Source organism: Aphis gossypii, unplaced genomic scaffold (genome assembly GCF_020184175.1).
Source record: "Aphis gossypii isolate Hap1 unplaced genomic scaffold, ASM2018417v2 Contig00482, whole genome shotgun sequence".
NCBI classification, from domain to species: Eukaryota; Metazoa; Arthropoda; class Insecta; order Hemiptera; family Aphididae; genus Aphis; species Aphis gossypii.
In genome coordinates, this window is record NW_026083128.1 from 26,890 (window position 1) to 50,334 (window position 23,445).

Below are 23,445 nucleotides of genomic sequence, written 5' to 3' on the forward strand. Positions count from 1 at the left end.
ATCTATCATTTTGTTTAGAACAGCTGGATTTGCTACGTCATTCGCAGTTGTGTTTCCTTTTTTGTTTTTTCGTAAAACAATTTGCACATTGCTTGCAATTAGTTTTTGAACTAATACTTTGCATTTAAAAAACAAGTTAGATGAGTCTGATGCAAATCTTCGATCTACATTCAGCAGTTCAGACCTTACTACTTTTGAATAATTTTTTAAAGGTGATTTATTTGTACGTGGATGCCCACCAAATAAATCAGGAAAAGCTTTTTCCTCTGCATGGTCATCAATAAGAATAGATAACGGTTTCATGCCTTCACCTGGTGCAAAAGAAACAAAATCACAGTTTTCAATCATCGTGTCCATTTATCCCGGATTGATTGGTTCAATATTTGTGTCTTCATCGTCTGTTTCTTCACTTTCGTGATCTGAACTGTTTTCCAAACTTTTTGTTGTTTCTGACACATGCGCCAGCCAATCTTTGTCTATTACAGCATCTTTATATAGAGTTTTTTTAATCAAATCATTCAATGCTGATACGACTAATGATGGTCTGACATTTTGATAAAGATAATGTTGTTTAAAGCACGATTTTCTTTTTAATTTTACCTTCATCATCTTAACTGCAGCTAAATTTTCGGCACGCCTTGGCAAAATAGATGTAGTCTTAGTCAGATCTATTGGAACATTGATAACGTTACCTTTGATTTTGAGCTGTCCATCACTGCGAAGACATTTGAATATTTTCATAAATGGTAATCTAAGGGAAACCATTTGCTTTTCTATTTGATTTAATTGCGTAACTGAAGACGAAACACTGTTTAACTAATAACCATTTCCTATGTACAACGGAGGAACTTTGGATTTTTTTATATGCGGAAGACAACTTGTACATATCGTCACAGTACTCTTGGCATCACTTGGAATTGACATCCCAATCGATTGAAGATACCAGAGTTGCATTTATTGACACTGGATGGGAAACGCAATCTATGACACGAATAACATTTTTCTGATAAACCTTGAGACCTTTTCAAAATATATTCAGATATCAAAACATCTTCTTCTGCCTGGTTCATTTAATTTTTGCCGTTCTCGTTTTTATAAGATATTGAATTGGGTGTTTTCTTTTTAGTAGATACATTTTGACATAGGCTACTATCTGATGGTAATCTTCGCTTTCTAATGTTTCGAACATTTTGAATTTGATATGTTTTTTGAAAACTGGATTTTCCATTCGTTTCAATCTGTTCTTCACACTGGCAACCTTGTTTGCATTTTTTATAACTGGATCTTGCAATCGTTTCAACATGCTCTTACGACTGGCGATCTGGTTGGCTTTTTTAACATCCGGATCTTGCAGTCGTTTCAACATGCTCTTACGACTGGCGATCTGGTTGGCTTTTTAAACATCCGGATCTTGCAGTCGTTTCAACATGTTCTTACGACTGGCGATCTGGTTAGTTTTTAAAATCGGGATCTTGCAGTCGCTTCGACCTGTTCTTACGACTGGCGATCTGATTAGCTTTCTTTAAAACTGGGTCTTTCAATCGTTTATTGTATTTTAAATTTAACAATTTCTTGATTTGTAGCAACAATATCATCAGACGCACGGCTTAATTGTTTCTCATTTTATCCTTTATTTGGATTTGACGGAATCCAAAAAAATTAAAGAGCTTTATTTATATTTAACTATTATAGGTATTATTATGTTTAACACGAAAATCATAATATATGAGTACTTTTAATTGGTAATCAGTCAAAAAGTCTATGGAAAAAAGTCAGAACACATGTTTAGTGTCGGACAAACAAAAAGTCCGAAAATACAAATTATTCTATTAAATTTCATTATAATTGTATAATTTATTATCCATTAATCAATTTTAATAGGTATTTTAATATACATGTATTTATCTAGAATCTAGATCTATATAATGTTTGTTCTTTATATAATAATCGTGGTAATATTGATTATTGTTTGTAGGTACATAATATAATTTTATTTTACCAGATCGGTGGCTTTTTTAATATCAGGATCTTGCAGTCGCTTCGACCTGTTCTTACGACTGGCGATCTGGTTGGCTTTTTAAAACTCCGGATCTTACAGTCGCTTCGACCTGTTCTTACGACTGGCGATCTGGTTGGCTTTTTACATTCGGATCTTGCAGTCGTTTCAACATGCTCTTACGACTGGCGATCTGATTAACTTTCTTTAAAACTGGGTCTTTCAATCGTTTTATTGTACTTTTAAATTTAACAATTTTCTTTGATTTGTAGCAACAATATCATCAGACGCACGGCTTAATGTTTCTCAATTTATCCTTTTCAAGTTCTTGCAAATAAGAACAATGTTTTCGCATGATATTTGTATTGCTTCTTTTTATATGTGTACGTTTACTCGGACTTCCCATTTTATGAAAAAAAAAAAAATATATATATATATATAAGACAAAAATAATAATTAAAAATAAACTTACAGCTAAAAAAAAACCTTAATACTAAAAGTTTAAAAAAAAAAACAACAACAACAACAACAGCTGCTACCTCTGTCAACCAAAAAAAAATACAAAATTAGCTGATAATATGAGTATATAATATTATAAAGAATTAATTTGAAAATTACCTTAACACAAGTCGCAATCACAGAATCCATATAATAAAAACAGAATCGATAATGATCTAAAATAAAATTATGAATATTACCAAAAAGAAATATATAATAAAAACATTTGAATGTTAGTAGCACACTTATATAGTGTAAAGACAACCTTGAAACTTTGACTACATGTTGGTATACAAATTTATACCAAATTCCTAATTTATTCATTCTCCTTTATTAAACAAAGTAGTTGTTATTTAATAAATAATAAATATATCTAATATTTTAAAATTAGCTAAAATTAAAATTCTCCTTTATAAACAAAGTAGTTGTTATTTAATAAATAAAAATATATCTAATATTTTAAAAATTAGGTAAAATTAAAATATATAATAATATTTCCTACTCGTAGTATCTAATAAGTAAAATATGTAAAAAGAACATAGAAAAATAAACTTTAAAATTAATTATGTTTTGTTTACATTTCTTATGAATAAATCGTTATTTAAACATATTGATGTTATTTTACTACTAGGAAAAGTAATTAGAATATTGATTTAGTTATTTTAGTTAATGAATAATAAATTCAATAATTTTGTAATTTATTGTTATTTGATTATGATAAAAAATGTGTTAATATTTTTTTCAAACATGACTTAGTAAGACAAAAAAACTAAACTGTTTTGTATTCTACACACGTTCTTATGTTTTTAATAAAAACTAGTATTATACTTTAGTATTATGAGTAATTGTTATAAATTCACTTAATTAATATAAGTTCATTACTGTCAAATCTCTTTTATCACTTCATTAAACGATATATAAATATTTTTAATTAAATTTTTTATAGAAAAAAATACATATAATGATAATACATATTATGATATAATATAAGTTGTTACACAACTATCAATCCTCTATTCAGATTTGTGACTTAACCAAGATTACACTAACCTATTGATATACAAATTTAAACACATATATATGACAATAATATTATCCATTCAATTACCCAGCAAAATTGACTGATCTAAATGTTTAATATAAATAATTATTACAATAGTATTCAATAAACAAATGCTAAATATTTATGGAAACAAAAAACGTTCAGAATCTAAAACTAAAGAGCTTTATTTATATTAAACTATTATAGGTATTTATTATTGTTCAACATCAAAAATCATAATATACGAGTACCTAATTTTTAATTGGTAATCGGTCAAAGAGTCTATGGAAAAAAAGTCCGAACACAAAATACAAATAATTCTATAAAATTTTCATTTATAATTATCGAGATAATTATATAATTTATTATTCATTTTAATCAATTTTAATAGGTAACTAGATACATGTATTTATCTAGGATCTAGATCTATATAATGTTTGTTCTTTTATATAATAATCGTGGTAATATTGATTATTCCTTGTACATAATATAATTTTATGGTAGATAACATGTAGACATACAGCCACATATCATAGCGATAAATATATCTTAGATCATATACGATCTAAGAGATATTTAATATAATATAATATATAGGTAATTAACTATAGTAGATTTCCGTTATATTTTTTTTAGTTATACAAAATAATAAGAATAAGAAAATAGAAAAAAATATGATATAGTGCGGCCAGCGAAACTAGAAGCTTGAAGGTCAGCGTATTTCCCGATCCTAGTACGTTTCAGCGCGGGGGGCGGAGCCAAAACCTCTCTGCATAATGTATACATATTTTTACCGATCCTAATCTAATTCAGCGCGAGGCGCTGAACCCACATAGGGTTCGTAATTATGATATAAACACTTAAAGCAAATATAATATTAATTATACATAAATTATTTATTATTAATATTTATATTATGTTTATTTATCAATATATGTCACATAATAGATAATATTTGTTATTATTCAAAAAATATAAGTCTAAAAAGTATAAAAAGTATAAGTATAGATACTTGAAAATTTCACCAGTTAGGGTAGATGGATTGGCATTTCTTTACATGATTTATTTTAAAAATATTTATATTTATGAATATATGTCAATATATATTATATTATAATTAAGCTGTGTTACATGCAGTGTTATTGTAAAAAAAGTGTAAAATGTATAAAAAATCATAGATTATAAAAATAAAAATCACAGGGTATAAAGATAAAAATGTATAATATTAGTGATGTGTTGCATTGAGCTTATTTGCTTGTATATTTGCTCCTAAATTTCTTTTAACTTTCTTTTTTTTTTTAAATTGAATTGTCTCGACTTTAGATCGGCGCCCTGCTTGAATACGTTTTGATCCTTTTGTGAGTCCAGCTCTATCTTTACGACGTGCGATTGCAGTAGGTTGTACGCTTATATTTTTTTTTGTGCTCCGCTTACCCAAATTCACTAAAAGAGTTGATAACTGAGCAGGTGTTTGTATTTTTGCCAATTTAGTATTAGTTTTTTTTTTAAAAATTTAACATAGAAAAATCTTTGTTAGTTGTGATTAAATCGCAAATTGAGTTAAAATTATTTTTTAATTTTTGTATTTCAGAATCATATTGTGCATTAATATCTAATATATTATCTTGATCAATGTCGTTTTTTTCAGAAATATTTAAATCAGTTGTATTATTTACATTTGATGCGGTATTCAATTGATTTAAATCAATTAATTTATTTGAGTATGTCATATCACCGAAAAAGGTTTCGTCTAGCTTATTTAAATCACCGAGAGCAAGTTTGGCTAAACTTACTCTATCAATTGTTGTAATAGTGGTGCTGTATCAATATTTGAATATTTTTCATGCACAGCACAAAGGTGCTTACAGAATGCTCCTCCTTGACCTTTAACGCATTCACACATATTAATATCCGAAAAAACAGTATACTTAATTTCTTCATTTGTCGAAGACTTAACTTCGTACATATTAGAAGTGAGTTGAATTATAATTAAATTTTTTGCAGCATTAACAAATTTCGAGTAGCATAGTTGATTTTTTGTAGTACGTTTATTAGCAAAATTTATTAATCGTACTTTATGATATCTTTCAAATACCGTGCTAATAAAATCCGCTAAGGCACACATATTAAATGATTTACATCTCTCAAGTACAATGTCTTTAAATATTCGAATTGAAGCTTCAACAATATTATTTGTGTTATTCCCTCTTGTTGGCAATTTAGAACGAAAACACAAGCACCATTCCGTATTTCTTTTCCATAATTTTTCTACGTAATTTAAATAATTAATATATTTTTTTGAACAATTATCCATTTTAAGACTGTCCATTTCTTTAATACATTCATCCTCATTTGTGGCATACATAACTTTTCTAAATATATTTATTAAATGTTTACGATCATTGTTATGGATTTGGTGACTACTGTTCCAAAGCCAGCGCCAAACTGCTTGTAATACATGGAATGCGCATAAAAGCAAGGTTAATTTTGGAAAACATGCTTGCAATGCTTTTCTCTCTGCAATGCTATCGTCTGTCATAATCACGTTTGGTTTACCTCTTCCATTAAATCCATTGGGGCCAATGAGTTTTTTAAGAAGTTCAAATGCTGACATATAATTTTCCTGGCTTTGGCCAGTATGAAGAACCACGCCCATAGGTATGCCCCCAATTTTGGATGACCCAAAAAAAAATGTAACAACTGTATTTGTTTGGTCACATGATCCACTTGAGTCGACAAAAACGATATCTTTAGAAAAGTCCATTGAATGAGATCTCCTCATAATTGGAGTAATAATAGCAACATTTTGTTTTACTTCGTCAATTAATATTTCAATACCAATTACTTCATATACATTTTTTTTTTTTTTAAACTGTATACATACTATTAATTGTTCTATCACCAAAATGTAACTTCCTAAAATAACAATATTTAAGAAACTATAGGTAAAAATAATATTTTTAAAAAGTTTTAAAAGTTATTAAAAAACATTATTTTAATATTTGAATAATATTTTTAAAAAGCATTTTACACTATTCTGCTTTATACCAAAATTCTGTAAGTTAAACTGATCAATCATGTTTAATATAAATTTATACCTAAATAATAAAATATTTCGATGTCTCGCTTATTTTAATGAACTAAAATTTACTAATTGATAACAATTTGTCATTATATTAGTTACTATTGTTCCTTAAAAAATAATAATAATATTATGTGACTTACCGCCATTCGTCATGTAAAGTGTAAATTTGACGTGTCCTGGGATTTATTTGTGAATTAGCTAGGGTTTTTATGAATGAAAAATCGGCCATTAAATCGTCGTCACTAGCTAAATTTAATTCATGAAATTCTCGAGCTCCGGCAGGTGTCATTCCCATATTAAAATATTCAAAAAATTGGTCTTTTGTTTTTTGGTTCACTCTTAAGTAACTGAACGCTTCTCCAACATTAATTGAATGTTGATGTTCAAAATTAATCTGGACGAAATAACAATAACATAATGGAGTATTAATTAGATTGTTTATCATACTGTATATTATTATGTTTATCTTTATTGTTATATAAATTATATATTATAAAAATATATTAATTAATTAAATCATTTAAATCCTAATATAGGCAAAAGGTAAATTTTTAAAACTAAATTATACTCCTACTTCCTATTAAAAACTTCTACTATTTATTATTATATACGATATTTAACCTATATAGGGCATATGCTATGTATATTATATTAACTGTATTTTTGATAATATAACTAACATATATAATATAAATAACAGATATATAAATATATATATAATGATACAGTAATGTAAATAATCTGTATGATATATTGTATTGTTTAAATATATATACAATATTATCTCTTACCTTTATTTCAGTATTTAAGCCATCTTTTAACAAATTATCATTTTTGATAGTATCCTTTGTAATTTTTTTGACCAAAATTGTAATAGTAGCAACACATTTCAAATTTCGATTACGTGTTTTCAATTCAGTGTGTTTTGATTTATTTTTTTCATTATGTTAACACTTGTATATTTTTTTAAACAAAAATCTTTTTGGATTTGAAATTTGATGAAACACAATCCAGTTGGTAAACGTTTCTTCAGAAAACTTGTTAATCCAATCTTGAACTAGTTTTGATAAATCATTATTGATATCAAAGATAGTCCTCAACACGGCATTAAAATTTTCACAAGTTTTAATATCACTATTTAAAACAACACAAGATGTATCAAACTTAAAAAATTGACTTACATCCATTTTTTTTATAATAAAGTATCTAATAAGTTATTACTATCTAAAGTCGAGACAATTCAATTAAAAAAAAAGAGTGATCAAGTAGGTAGGTATCTCTCTGCTATACGATAAATTATAATTTGGAACCTACTAAAAATACAATTTAAAAATATTTTATAAAACTAAAAAACTGATGTTAAATGTATACATAGTGTGCTGTATGGATCACTATTATATATAGGAGTGCTAAATTGAATCCAATGATAGGTAGGTATCAATGTATCATTGTAATCGAAAAACGATTCTGAACGGAGATAAATGTCAGTCTAGAATATATTATATTATATAATTTAATTATTATTATTTAATTTAATAATATATTTTCAACTTTTTGCTATTACACAAATTTTTTTATAAATTATAACTTTAAAATAATTTGCAAATATTCATGATTTTGATGAATTTTTGTCATTATTTGAACTTAAAACGCTAATCAAAAAAATTGTGTCTATGTATTTTTGTAATTTTTGAATATTTATAAAAAAATATAAACAAAAACGAATATTTCAAATGCCTATAAATAGGAGCATTAAAATAAGTGAAATATTTTTACACTTTTTTTACAATAACACTGCATGTAACACAGCTTAATTATAATATAATATATATTGACATACGAGTATATTCATAAATATAAATATTTTAAAATAAAATCATGTAAAGAAAATGCCAATCTACCCTAACTGGGTGAAATTTTCAAGTATCTATACTTATACTTTTTTACTTTTTAGACTTATATTTTTGAATAATAACAAATATTATCTATAATGTGACATATATTGATAAATAAACATAAATATAAATATTAATAATAAAATAATTTATGTATAATTTAATATTATATTTGCTTTAAGTGTTTATATCATAATTACGAACCTATGTGGGTTCAGCGCTCGCGCTGAATTAGATTAGGATCGGTAAAAATATGTATACATTATGCAGAGAGGTTTTGGCTCCGCCCCCCGCGCTGAAACGTACTAGGATCGGGAAATACGCTGACGGTCACGCTACCGGTGGGCGTTTTCGTAAAAACCAGGAGTTCTAAATATTTTGGTTGCTTGTAGAGCTGAGCGATCTTTTTTTCGAAATGAAGGATTCTTCGTACCCCTAGTAACAAACGGCCACCGGGAGCGTGGCCGTCAAGCTTCTAGTATCGCTGGCCGGACTATAATATAATACGTACCCATACGTACAGACATTTTTAAATTTTAAAAATAAATATTAGTTATAAAGAATATTTTGTATTTTCCGACTTTTTGTTAGAAACTAAATAATGTGCTTAGACTTTTTGTCAAACTTTTTTTAAAACGGACTTTTCTTCAGCGATTAATTTAATATTGCTGTGTATTCATAAAATGTACAATGTACATACACGCTACACAACTTGATAAAGGAAAAAAAATTATTCTCATACATGAGGAAATTCTTGACATAGGTACTAATATAATATATATAGGTATATACACGAATCGATGATTGCAAAAGCGTCATATGAGACAATTATTTAAAACTTTTGGATAATTGATAAAAATAATATCATAATATTAGCATAATATTCAGTTTAGCATTTGAAAATTGTTGAAGCATAAAATTATGATAATTTGTGAAAAACTATAATTATAAATTATAAATAATTATAAATAATTTATCAATATGAAACATGAGTAGATTTATGATGAAAAAAAATAATTTAAAAAAAAACATAATATGGAGACCAAATTATAACTATAATTTGAGTTTTGTGTAGTATTATCAAGCTTTAAGTACCACGCAAAGTGATATACAATTAAGCAATCTCCACTACTATGGGCTAATACTATTAAAACAGAAGAAGGTGGCCCGGACAATATACAAATAATAATATTAAATAAATTTCATTCAAAATTAAAGTATGGATCTAAAACATGATATATCTTTCGGATCACCCCCCGGCTCCCGTAAACATACCATTGCACCTATATAGTATGTGCCTACTAGGTATTAAAATTATTAACTTAAGTAGTTACTCACCAGAAAAACAATGTATTTATTAGATATATAAATGTGTATGAAAACAAGTCCCTTTCACATCGATTGCTAAAAACACACTAAATCAGATAATATATAATCGACGAGTTGGTGCCAATAACTATACCTAAGGAAGGTATAGAAAAAAATGTATTTTGATATTTTGTTGCGCGTGTTAGCAATTACTAAGATAACGATTACAATTTCGAAAGTCCAAAAGAAATGTATTTTGATATTTCGTCGCGCGTGTCGCCAATTACTTAATATGACAGTTGAAATTTCAAAAGGTCAAAACATTAGATATAACAATGAAAAGTATCTATGACTTAGACCCACATCGAACAGCATCGGTAGAAAACGGGTAAAATTATACAGCGAGTACAGGTAATAAATTACGATAATGATAATTAAAAAAAAAAAAAAAATAATAATTGACAAGGATACTTCAGACAAAGGTATATCAGTAGAGATAAACTTCCGATTTTGGCACACACGTTAAACTACGAAAATAATTAGACCATTCGACGGTATACTTCACGAGAGTACCATACCTCTAGAGTACCTACCTATAATTTCTATCATCATCATCCATAAACACCAAAATTAAAGTAAGTACAATATTGACGTAACTTTATATTAATATTTTTATTTTTTAACTGGATAAGTAATGTTAACACACAAAGAATTAGAATTTCTTTAAATGCATAATATAATTTGCGATGTGTAAAATATGTTTCATAAGATTAATTGCTGTCGTTAGTAATTCTTGAACAAATTTACATCGGAGTAACGTTTTATGAACCAGTTTAGTATTAAAATTATATTATAAATTATAGTACCTATAACATTGAAGTTATAAAAGAAAAAATAGTAGAGTAGGATTTATTAAAAATAATATTTATAAGTGATTATAATTTAAATTCCTAAATAAAATTGGAAAATACAAAATATGCTTTTATAATTTCTGTAACTAAATGTGTTTGAAATCCGTCATATACATATACCATATTATATTATAAATTAGAGGTTCCCACCAGAGCCTAATTTACCAAATATATGGCTCAGGACAAAATAATATACTAGTATATAATATTACATAGTTAGTGATAGTCACTGGTGGGTCCTTGGCCACGTGGGCCCAGGACAAACGTTTATTTTGTCCGTGCGTAAATATGGCCCTGGTTCCCACCAACCTATAGTCCGCAGACCATACCTACCTACAAAATTTAAAAAAATATTTTAATTTTTTTATATACTTTCAAATTGTAAAAAAAACAACGTTTTTGTTAAAAAATTATATTTTTAAATATTTTTTATCCTTATAATTTTTTAAGTTTTTTACTTTTTTGAATGACAACAGTGTTTTAATTTCATATTCCAAAGCAGAATAATTGAAATTCGAATTTAGGGCCAGTAGTTTATGAGTTATACTTATTTAAAGTTTAGACAAGCGGAGTAGTGGACAGACATTTTACGGGGTAACCCTGTACCACTCCACTCCGCGCATCTAAACTTCAAATACTTATGATTTAAAAACTACTCACCCTAAATTCGATTTTTATGTATCAAAATACTCAGAAAATTATTCTGCTTTGGAATATGAAATTAACTATATGTTGTCATTAAAAAACTAAAAAAATTAAAAAAATTATATGGATAAAAAATATTTAAAAATGTAATGTGTTAACAAAAACGTTGTTTTTTTAACAATTTGAAAGTATATAAAAAAATATTTTCAAAACATGAATACTTTTGAAATAATGAGTGTTGTTTGATAAAAGAACCACCCTATATATATCATATATTTAAATGTATTTCATTATGTTATAGAACATAATTACTATAATTAGTATTTTGTAAACTTAATTCATTTTACTAATTTTAATCCAAATATATTATTCAAAAATATAAATCTGTATTCTAAGTAATCTTGTCACTGATGTCATGAGTGTCATCCCTTGCCCAACTTAATTAAGTCACAGTGTTCAGCATAATATTTATTATCTTATCCAGATACCTAATTATTTTATTCATTATGCCTAACACAATACTTTTGTTCTACTGTTTTGGCACCGTCGGGTTCCTACGGAACCGGCGGTTAGCCTAGCGATGTCCGGGTGACGAGGATTAAGGAGAAATAAGCTTGAGAACAAAGTTAAGTGGTAATAATGGTATAATAATAAGTCGTGACTTAGGTGTAGGTAAATGGTATATAATATTAGTTGCCCGGCGGAGACATCTCTCCGCGTCGGCTTACACCAAAAAAAAGGGAATCAATAACAGTAAATAAGACCGTCGGTCATAGAGACGGGATAGAATAATAATGACAACGGCGTATAATATAATAATAAAACAAATGATAATAAGACAGCAACGATACCCGACGACGACAGTAGAGTCGCGGAGATAGTGGCGGCCGATGTCCTTGACCGATAGCCGGTCTATTTGAGTCGGTCCGACGGCGACGGCAACTGCGTGTACACGCGTATGGCTTCGGTTCGCGGCGGCGGCGGCGATTAGACCGTTTACGTATATAATTGTTCACTGCGACCGGCTTCAACCCACGACGAGCTCAGACGCGACACAAAACAGTTTATTAGAGCCTCAGTCTGAGGCCCTCAGAGCTTAGACGAACACCCAGAAGCGGCACTGTGCACGGCGTTACGCTTTTAGGCCTTTGCACATTGACCGGGCCTCCACCCGATATAGCCATACTGGGTCTTTATGTAAAGGCGCCGAGTTTCGAACATCTACATTTTGGGTTATGAATATTGAATACTTTATAATTGCTTTACATTATCAATTCCATAATTAAATATTGAAAACTGTTATTTATGTGTTATATAGATGACTACAATAAATCATTTTCATTATTATGGGGTGGCAGACCCAAAAACCCCAACCACCAAAAATAGTAAGCATACCAAAGTTATTAATAACTTTAAATTGGTTAATTATTATTATTTTTTTTTTATTTAGATAATACTGAAGAAAATCAATTAAAATCAAAAACAAAAAACCTAGTACGTATATTGAATACCTAATTTTGATGTTGTGTAATTAATTTAAAATACCTATCCAATTTATTTAAATTTTTTGAAGAGTGCAGTACATGTAAAAAAAACCATGAGGGCAAATGCCGAAAAAAAAAACAAAAAAACACAAAAAGTTAGTATATTATATTAGATATTTAATTTTTAATGACTTAAGCAATAATGTATTTTGTTGTTTCACCAGGATGCAATATTTGCCATAAGTGGCATAAATCAAAATGTTGGTGGGCAGCTGAAGAACCGGTAATTATTTTATTCAATATAACATAATATTACTTTCAATATTTTTGGCATTATAATTTGAAAATTATTATTTAACTAACAACTTTCTTCATCAATACAAAAACAATCTTTAAAAATGACCAGTAACATAACTTCTAATAATTCCCTAATCTTTCCCAAATGATGTCTATCAATATATTTTAGTACTAATTTCATATATAATAAGCTATACTCTGCATGAAGTACTATGTTTGGAAATTTTAATTCTAAACTATCAATAATAATTACAAATTTTTAAATTCCAGAAGACCACACATAAAGATCTGCGGGACACTATAAATATTCGGAGGAAACGTAAAGTAAGTTTTTTTTTTTTTACTTAACTATCACTATTCCTTATATAATATTTGAATATAATAATAATTATACTTAATTCCGTGACAATTTTTACCATGTCTTCATTTAATATATTTACCAGTGGCATATCCAGGGGAGAAGCTAAGGGGAATACAGCCCCCCTCCACCAAAATGGCAGGAAAACTTAAATTACTATTTAGAAAACTAAATAGGTAATACATGATTCATAGGCGAAATCGCAAAATACTTTGTTATCATTCAAATTGTTAGTAGTTTTCAACAAAGGTGGTTGACTTTTTGATTTTTTTTTTTTTTTTTTTTTATAACTTACCTTTTATAGTTAATTACATTATCCCCATTTAAGTTAATATTTTCTTATCATGCAGAACTATCACACAAAATTTATTCTTTCAATTGTGGTAATTTGTTAATTATATTTATAATATTTAATTAAGTTAATTTTATTTCAATCTTACCTTTAAAATTATTGAGTAAAATTTTGTATTTGTTTACATTTAACTGAAGACAATTTAATTGAATTTACTAAACATTTCACTGTTAATATTATGAATATAATGTAACTGAACAGTAACCTCGCCCATCTACCTCAAAAAAAAACCCTGAAATATGACACAAATCTGTATAAAAAATAAATAAATAATTTAACTAGAACCCTCAAACACAAATGCACTGGAAAACAAGTTTGATGTTAGGTTACTGTAACTAAAATTATAGTAAATACAAAATACTATTAAATTCTTTTATAGGACACAGAACCAGGACAAGAAGAGATGCAGGTTGACAAGGGCGAGGAGCTAATTACATTATAAATTTAATAAAAATAACTAAATTATATTTATTTTGTGTTTTTTTCTACATCCTTCATTCAACTTGGTTAATTAAAAAACAACACATTGTACTTAGGTATAAAATAAAAAAATGTTACAGTACCTGGTCTTATGATACGTTGACTACCTAGTTGCTTGTGAATGAGTTTTGCTGGTTGCAGTAGGCATGGATAATGTATACATCTATAAATAAGTAGGTACATCATTTTTAAATCTGCCTCCTCAAGGTTGTAGGACCTGATAATTAAATTGAACTATGATAAATAAATAAAATACAATTAAATAGTCATAGATAAAAATGTGTCACAAATTATGATCATTAAAAAGTACTTACCAATATAGTACAACAATGTTAGTAATTGTAGACATTGTATGGTCGCTAAATTTCTAGACATAGCAAAGTTGACCTTAATCAAATCGGTTACAGTTATAATGTTGGAGGTATTGCTCCAAATATATTTCATTCCGACGAAACGGTTTAAAAACAAATAATTTTTGTTCAGAATCTAAAAAATTAAACACACATGATTACAACTTATATTTAATTCTTACAAAGAAAACATGATTAAAGCAATTACATTACAAATGTAAACTCACCTTGACGAAACAAGAACCAACTCGTTGTATTGACTTTTGAATGCAACAGTTACGTTGATAAATTAAACTAATCACTTGGTTATTTGATTGAACCATATTAACAAAACGGTCAAAACGTTGAAATTGTTTAAACAAAAACAGAAGTTCTAACTCATCACTCAATAACAATTTGAAAATAATTATAATTATGTACCTACTACATAGAGCATAGAGTAATAATATAAAGAGATGATCTATTATAGCAAATTGCACAGTACAAAAAGTGAAGCAATTAAAAGGAATAAAACCAGTATGACCACATAAAGGAAAAAAACTATTGCTGTCATAATGACATAATTTCAAATTTTCAAATAATATTTTATTGTTATCATGGTTGAAATATACAATATTTTAAATTATACATATTTCAACCATGATTGTTATTTTATTTTTGTTATCAGTTATCATGAATTGAAACCCACAGATATATAAAAATATTATAAAATTTTTATATATCTGTGATGAAACCACGATACACGCGGATGTAGAGAAGAGAAGGTGATAACATATTTCAAATGCCTATAAATTGATAAAAATGAGTGAAATCTTTTGAAAAAAAAATTATACAAAGAAAATGCCAATATAGACAACTGATAAGATTTTCAAGTTTCTACAACTTATACCTTTTTGGATAAAAACAAAAAGCAAAAATCGATACCAAATAATTAAAAATATTCATGATTTTGACGAATTTTTGTCAAAATTTGAACTTCAAATGCTAATAAAGAAAAATTGTGCCTATGTATTCTTATAATTTTTTTATCACTATAAGAATAACATATGAGGAACTTTGTATAAAATGTTCAAGTATTTTGATAGGGCCAAAAAAATTTTATCGACCCTTCAAAAAAATTTTTTCAGAAAAATTGAAAATTTCAGTTGTCTATAAATAGCTCAAAAAAACTCAAAATATTTTGAAAATTAAATCAAGTAAATAAAATGCCAATCTAAATAACTGGTAAAATTTTTAAGTATCTACGAATTATAACAAATATCAAAAATCGTTTGAGGCTAAACCGTTATTTAACGCGGTTTTGTAAAAATTTAAATTTCAAACACTCATAAAAATTTTTTGTCTGAATCCGGTAGAGTTTTTTTTACAGATATTTGAAGAAAAATGTATGGAGAACCGTGTACCAAATTTTCAAAACTTAGTTATAAAAGAAAAAAAATTTATGATTTTTCAACTTCAAAATTACTTGCAAATTTTCGAGTTTTCGACAGATTTCGTAAAAATTTGAACTAAAAACGCTTATAAAAAAAAATTGTGACTAACGATTTTTAATTTTTTTTAGCTACATTAAAAACAACTCATAAGGAACCTTGTATTAAATTTTCAAAACTTTTTGGTCATCCAAAAATTTTTTATCGTTATTATATGTTCTAACAAACAGAATGAATCAAGATCGCATTGAAGTAATTTTTCTTAATATTTTATAAAAAATAAAATATTTAAACTTACATTATATTTATTTAAACTTTTTGTTAGCAATTTTTTGGTATGGTTCGCCAGGCTACTGGTCCAAACGAACATCAAACAGCACCTACGTTTTTATAAGTGTATAAACTTTTATCAGTATCATCAATACTAAAACCTCCAAAAACAGGAAACTGCCAGATTCTTGATTTAACAACACCTAAAATAACATTGACTGATTTAAAAGAATTATTTAAAAGCAATCTTTCAGAAAGGCAACAAAAAATAGAAAAATTAAAAGAAAAAATTAATAACATTATTAATGAAGATGATGAATGTGATCTGTTAGATGCTGCAGTTCTTGATATTATACTAGATCATGAATTCATAACTATTGTGAAATTCAAAAATCTACAGCCAAAGAATGTGTTATATATTATATATGTGGTTTTATGTGTCGTCAAATAGTTCTTAAAAAAACTAAATGTTTGAATTGTCTTTCTGCTTTAAAGGGTATGTTTACTTTTTGATTTATAATAAAATTATAGAAATATTTTCTATTATTTGTTATATTAATTGTACTAATTTACCTTGTTTTCAATATTGTTTTACTATTTAAAGATCCGATACAAGACCAGAGGCAGCTTTAACAAATTTGAAGTCTAAAGGATTCTTAATACATCCAAATTATACAGTTTTTAAATTAGTTTCAGCAATTGAAGAAGGCTTTGTAAAATACTGTGATGTTTGATAAGACTGTAAATTTTTTATTACAACATCATCAAAAATTACTAAAATGTCCTTGTGTAGAACACGAAAGTGAAATGATTACTTCCATAGTACAATTCTATATTACAATGCTGATAAAGCAATACACTAGAAATCTAAACAGAGAAACCAAAGAACTAAGTTCAAAGAAAAAAAAATTGTCAAAACTTTTAACTCGTTATTCATTAAACCTTAGGTACTCCTTAAACATTGTTAACAAATATATGTATAAAAAGCACTGTATGATGATAATACATATTAATATTATTAAATACCTAAATAATTAATAATTAATATCTAGTCATTTTGGTTATAAAGATAATTGTAATTCGTTAAAATAATTAACAATTAAACATAAGAATTAATTATTATTTAATATTAATTTTGTCAGTGAGTGTCGTACTGTCGTACAGTGTGTCAGTGTCACGGATTTGTTCATTGTTGAACATAGAATTGTTATTTATTACCACCAGGTAGAGCTGAGGCTCAAAAAGGAAGATCCCTCCGTACACCCACCAACTGTATACCTTTTTCTTACCGCGTTATCGTGTTCGTTGCCAGTCCTATATATCTTAGTCCGTGATAATAATATTACCATTCATTATTATTGTCACAATCTCACTACTACAGTACTACTGCAACTCTTCAACAACATGTGGTATTGCTGTCTTTTTATATAATATAATGTAATATATAGATCTGAAGATTGGTAAGTATTTAATTAACTTATTAATATGAATACCTAAGTAGTATAATATTAAGCTTAAATAAAATGTGTTATTTTCATATTATGTTATTATTTACTTATTTATTTATTTTATACAATAATATCTAACCTAAGTAACTTTGTTTCCTTTATTTAAAAATAATAAATATTGTAGTATTTCAACACGTTTCTTTATTAAGTGAATATATTAATAAATTATAATAAAAATTTGTTAGTTATCTTAATTATTTTAATTAAAATAATCTAAGAGGCAAGGGCGTCCGCAGGAATTTTTCAAGGGGAGCGCAGCAAGCTATTTTTTTTTTTTTTGAAATTTTTGTTTCAATATTTGATTAGTGATAAAATACCTCATTGTTTGTGATGTGTTTTCTTTCAAATAGATAGAAAACTTAAAAATTGAATTATTAATTATGTGTAAATAGTTAGAACTTAATCTTACAGTATTAGTTTTAATTAATTAATGTGCAACTTTAAATTAACAAATGCAATTTTTTTATACAAATAAAATGTAATTATTGATTTGATAATTTTAGGTTACTTATAATATTAAATGCATAGACCTAATAACTATGGATAGCGCTTAGAGAGAGAAGTCAGGAAACGATATAGTCGAATGAGAAAAGAAACAAAGTAGTGTTTTGCAGTGTGCCTACTGCAAATAAAAAATTGTGATGCAATAAAATCTTGCCGATCGTTATATTTCATTGATAATGTGATAAAATTATGATTACTGATTTGTTTTAAACAAATAATGTTAAATGTACCAAATATCAAACTTATTTAAATTGTGAATGTTTGTGACATTTGCGTTTTATTTAGTTTGTTTTTGAGTTTGAAAGTTAAATTATTGTGTTTACGATAGTTGTATCTTGCCGTGTTAAAGGCTGCAACTCCAAAGGTGGTGAAAATATTAAATTTCATAAGTAAGTACCATTAATTCAATATTACGTTCAAGAAGTTATAGATTTAAAGTTATAACATTACATTATTAACATAACTTACAACAGTGGCGGCGTGAACTATTCTATTTCATGAGACAAGTCTGGATTTTAGACGTCGACCACCACCACCACCTACATTTTATAACATAGACCCGTGGGGGCTACGCCCCCACACCCCCAATTCACAATTCTACAATAATAATGTATTTTTTCACGATAGTCTAATATTTTACGGAAAATAATAAAATTACTTATGTTTATGCACCTCATATATTAATTTGTAAAACAAAATAACTTAACTAACAACTCAAATATCGAGCAAAGTGAAACATATCATTAATAATCAAGATAATGTACAACTCCCAACTCCTAAGTCTGTACTCTAAAGGATGTTGTTTTTAAATAAATTAAAAAAAATTCAGAAACAATCAATATTATATTATATTCATAACAAAAAATTTTTGTTAAAATATTAATTTGAAACATAATTTATTTTTATATTAAAAACCATATAACTTTATTTAAACAATAAACTGTCTTTTAATAAATCAGATTTTGCTGCAAATGTATCAATAGCCAAATTGTGATTTATGTTGATATCTTTTTCAGAGTTTAAAATCATCAAACTTTCTAGTCTATCTTCTTTTGTAGTGGATCTTAACCGTGTCTTTATCAGTTTTACCTAGGTACCATGGAAAATTGTTTAATTAATTATGTTATTATGTTATATTGTAATTTTAAAATGGCAAAATTTAATGTTCAGTGTTTAAAATATAATAAATTACAAGTTCCTACATGGATTACATAGATTAAAAAAAAAAAACATAGGTCAAGTTTATTGGATTTTGTTATAAATTACAAACAATTTTACAAAAAAAAAAAAAAAATAATGAAATATTATATGGAATCATAACATCAAATAGCAAATCAGCAATAACTTCTTAATATGTAATTATTAACTTTAACTTCTAAGCTGTTTATATCAAAATTTAAATATTAACCGTATGATACTTTAATTTTACTTTAAATTTAGATTTGGTTTAAAATTTTAAATAAATTATACAAATTTTACTTACTTTGGAAAATGCTCTTTCTGCACTAGCAGAAGATGTTGGAATTGTAAGTAAAGCTTTGTAGGCATAATGAAGATTCGGAAAACTATGAAGTATTCCAAAGTTTGTTAATACTTCAAATAGTTTTTTTGAATCAACTTCTGTACTGTTATCAGTGTCACACTTTTCTTCTTCAGAATCAATAAAAGGTTCTTCAATATCACTAGCTTGATTATTTTCAAACAAACATGTTATTTCATTTTTGTGCAAAAGATTTGGGGACATACCATCAATTAAAGCATTTATTGATTTGCTAAATGTTTTGTATTCATTCTTCAGAGCAAGTTGATCAAGTTTTGGTAACCATCTTTGTAGACTTTGAAATGCATCAACTGGTAAATTTGGACTACTTTGTTTCCCAAATGATTTGATGCGAGCTGGTGATAAAATACTTAAATCGTTTAATATATCCCTAGATTCTTTAAATCTATTTGAAATAGATGTTAAGATACTGTCTAAAACAGTGAAGTACACTGTAGTTTTATAACGATCAATTGCTAAAGATTGAGGTTCATCACGAGTAACTTCACCAGGCATAAGTTTTTTTTTCTTATCCTAATTTCTTTGAAACCTATTTCAACTAAATCATTTTCTCTTGCAAAATTTTGAGCTTCATTTATAAGTTTCAAAAATTCTTCTTTGGTTCTTAAATTTTTTAAGCTCTCTTTAACTTCATCAATTAAAACATTAGCTTGGATAAAATCTAAATTTTTCGACTGTAAATATCTTGACGATGGTGTAGTTATAGAAAATACTTTTTGTATGAACAACATTGTGACAACAAATTTAAATGCACTAATTGTAGTGGCCAAACTAGATGCTTTAGAAGACGTATCTCGATCTGAATCAGACGATAATGATAGATAATTTAATGTTTTAATTAAAGCCTTAAATTTTTCATAAATCACAATTATGGCTCTGTCATGGGATGTCCACCTAGTTGTTGAAAAGTGTTTTAGTCGACGTAACCTCATTTTCGGATATAATTCTTTTTGGTACTCAACAAATATTGCAGTTCTTTTTCGAGCTCTCATGAAGTCATTTACTGATTGAACGTCACCAAGGAATACTTTAGTATCTGTGCAGCAGTCACACATATCTACTATGACTAGATTAAGCTGATGCGCAAAACACCAAATATATAGAGCATTGGGATTTTCTTGCTGAATTCGTGTTCTTAGGCCAGAATATTGCCCTTGCATCGAAGCTGCGCCATCATAAGCCTGAGCGCATAATTGAGTTTTCCAATTTATTTGGTACTTTTCAGTGACATTAAGAAAGACATTGAACATTCCTAATCCTGATGCATCTAAAGCTGTATTTAAGGCAATAAGCCGTTCTTGTATTTTACCTTCTTCATTTAAGTATCGAATAACAAAACACATTTGTTCTAATTTTTCTACATCAGTTGTGGTATCAATAATAATCGCAAAAAGTCCCGCTTGTTGAACCTCTTTTAGTATTTTAGAACGAATTTGTTCAGCTAATATCTTAAGCAGACAATTTTGAGTGTCATGTGACATAAATGTAAGTCTGTTTTTCTTCTTGTTTTGAATTTTATCTAAATGGTGCTGAATAATAGGATGATATTGGGAGATTACTTTCACAAGTTCCAAAAAATTACCTTGATTTGTTGATATAAAACTCTCATCATGACCTCTAAAAGCAATATTTTGTCTTGCCAAGTATAGTAGTACATCAATAATTACTTTTAAAATTTCTCGATTTTCAGATACTTTTATATTCGCTGAATGAACTATTTGTGCATCTATACGATTGTTTTTTTGTATATAAACCACAACTAATTTCTGCTTGGAGGTGTTCCATTCCTGTTTCGTGATTTTCAATATTCCGTTTCATATTGTGAAAATCTTGATTTCCTTCTGAGACAAAAGAAGAACGATGAGCTTTTGGTAGGCCAAAAATTTTACAAGTTACACAAAATACTCTATTTAATGAAATAGAATACGATAACCATGAACGTTTTACAACTGCACCATCAAATAACACTTTATTATAATAACTCTCATGAAAACTTCTTGCATTTTTAGAAACATCAAATACTTTTGGAAAGCCATTTGCTAAATCTAATGATGACGGTTGACAAGCACCAATTCTATGAAAATAACTTCTCATGGAGTCAGAAATTTTAGATGGCCAGGTACCTGGATCTTTATCAAAATCAATTTTATGGCTCAAAACTAAAATAACATAATTCAATTTATTTTATCAAAACAAACATAAGTTTTATAAAAAAAAAATGCACATTACCTTCAACAATATTGTTTCCACAGTCAGTTTCAGAGTTTGCACTATTTGAAGCCAAAAATAACTGGTCTATAACATTATTTTATTTATTTTATCAAAACAAACATAAGTTTTATAAAAAAAAAATGCACATTACCTTCAACAATATTGTTTCCACAGTCAGTTTCAGAGTTTGCACTATTTGAAGCCAAAAATAACTGGTCTATAACATTATTTTATTTATTTTATCAAAACAAACATAAGTTTTATAAAAAAAAAATGCACATTACCTTCAACAATATTGTTTCCACAGTCAGTTTCAGAGTTTGCACTATTTGAAGCCAAAAATAACTGGTCTATAACATTATTTTATTTATTTTATCAAAACAAACATAAGTTTTATAAAAAAAAAATGCACATTACCTTCAACAATATTGTTTCCACAGTCAGTTTGAGAGTTTGCACTATTTGAAGCCAAAATTAACTGGTCTATAACATTATTTTATTTATTTTATCAAAATAAACATAAGTTTTATAAAAAAAAAAATACACATTACCTTCAACAATATTATTTCCACAATCAGTTTCAGAGTTTACACTATTTGAAGCTAAAAATGACTGGTTTGTAACATCATTATTTGTATCACTTTCAGTTTCAACTACTAATCCTACAATTTAATTTTAAAAACTAAGTTTTAATTTAAAAAAATAATATTTAAAATTGTTAGATTTACTTTTACAACATTAAAAACAATATTCATCAGCAAAATCTATTAGTTTTACATATGTTAAACAACCACAGAAGTAAAACACTACAATAGAACATAAGTACTTTCATGCAATAGTAATACATTTATAATAAGGCAATACACAATTTAACTACATTAAGCTTGTAAAAATTATTTTATTAAAAAATAGAACTTAAAAGTTCATATCTAGTAACTTATTTACTTACTTCAAAACACATTGTGTTGTCTGCATTCATATGGCATCTTAATACATACCTGTATGGTGAAAATTCTTTATGTTTTTATCTAAGATGCTCTTATGTGAGAAAATTACATAAAATCCATTTAAAAACATTAAACATATCAACAATAAAATATGCCCAAATATTATTACAATATTAGGAACATTCATTTTTTAAGCTGGAGAGATTATATAAATTATATTATATAAACACAAATATTATAAATAATATAAATAATATATACCTTCTTTTTTATAGCTTAATACATTATTAATGGAATTACAATATTTAATACC

General features: G+C 27.0%; 1 pseudogene; it reads left to right on the top strand.

Annotated features, from left to right (window-relative positions):
* The first annotated feature begins 16,434 nt into the window (after positions 1–16,434).
* Positions 16,435–17,474, top strand: LOC126554394 (uncharacterized; annotated as a pseudogene).
* Positions 17,475–23,445: the final 5,971 nt, after the last annotated feature.